Source organism: Fukomys damarensis, unplaced genomic scaffold (genome assembly GCF_012274545.1).
Source record: "Fukomys damarensis isolate Sample0158 unplaced genomic scaffold, DMR_v1.0_HiC HiC_scaffold_14, whole genome shotgun sequence".
NCBI lineage: Eukaryota > Metazoa > Chordata > Mammalia > Rodentia > Bathyergidae > Fukomys > Fukomys damarensis.
The window spans coordinates 76157486-76158568 of NW_022900926.1; the positions used below are offsets into that span (position 1 = coordinate 76157486).

General features: G+C 42.2%; 1 long non-coding RNA gene across 1 annotated transcript in view; it reads left to right on the forward strand.

Moving 5' to 3' along the window:
* LOC104850319 overlaps nucleotides 1-838 on the forward strand; it is a 20615-nt gene extending 19777 nt beyond the window's left edge. Inside the window, exons 2-3 of the long non-coding RNA XR_776933.1 lie at nucleotides 47-151; nucleotides 771-838. This is a non-coding gene — a long non-coding RNA (uncharacterized LOC104850319). The remainder of the gene's footprint in view (nucleotides 1-46; nucleotides 152-770) is intronic.
* Nucleotides 839-1083: the final 245 nt, after the last annotated feature.

Sequence of the window (1083 nt, forward strand, 5' to 3'; positions counted from 1 at the left end):
ATATATATATATATGAAAAAAAGGTTTTATGGGCTCTCTGTTTCAGGGGTTTCAGGCTGTGCCCATTGGTTCCGTTGCTTCTGGGCCTATGGTGTGACAGAACAACATGGTGGGAGTGTGTGGTAGAGCCAGCTGCTTACCTCATCCTCATGTAAGTGGAAAAACAGAGAGAGACAGAGAGAGAGAGAGAGAGAGAGAGAGAGAGAGAAAGTGTCCCGGCCCCCGTGACCCCTTCAAGGGTACATGCCCTAAGACCTTCCACCAGGCCCTACCCCTAACTGCTTCACCAGCTTTTGGTACCACCATTGGAAGGGGGCAAAGTCTGACACTTGGGCCCTCGGGGAGCTCTCAACATGCAAACTACAGCATGGATCATGCTATTTCTAGAGGAAAACTAAGATTTGACTTACTTCATGTGGATTAGCTCATCATCCAACATTAACCCAGGGAAATAAGTGCTGTCATTATCCTCACTGCACCCATGAATGAGCTGAAGTTTAGGGAGGTTTGGTTGTCTGCTCCCTTTATGTAGCTAGGGAAAGACAAACCCAAAAACAAATCCCTAAGACTGGAATCCAGGCCTGAGATCTTCATCTCCATGTGGTCCTGCGTGCTCTGAATATTTACTCTGCAGACTACTTAATATGCAGAAGGAAGTACTAATGTCTTCTAAAATTGCAAGGATATGTAGAATTATTATATTTAGCCAGAAAATAAGGGTGTGAACTTGTTCTACTTGGTTCAGTTTCTGTTTCTTTTATGTTCCACAGGTCCTTTTTCTCAGCAAAAATGTTCTTTGGAAGATAGCAAGCAAAGAACTTTGGTTATTTTAACAGACAAGATGCTTTCAACTGCAAACAAATTTGTTATAAACAAAATGGCTTAAAGAATAATGACGTTTATTATCTCACTTAAGTGGAAGCCCTGAGATAAAGTGCTTTCAAGGTCAGACAAATGAACAGCTCAGTGATGTTATTAGGCATCCTGATTTCCAGTGTTTCTACCCTGTTGTCCTTATTGTTTTGGCACTAATCCTCAGACTTTACTTTCATTGTTTTAAGATGGTTGCAGCAGCTCCTAGCA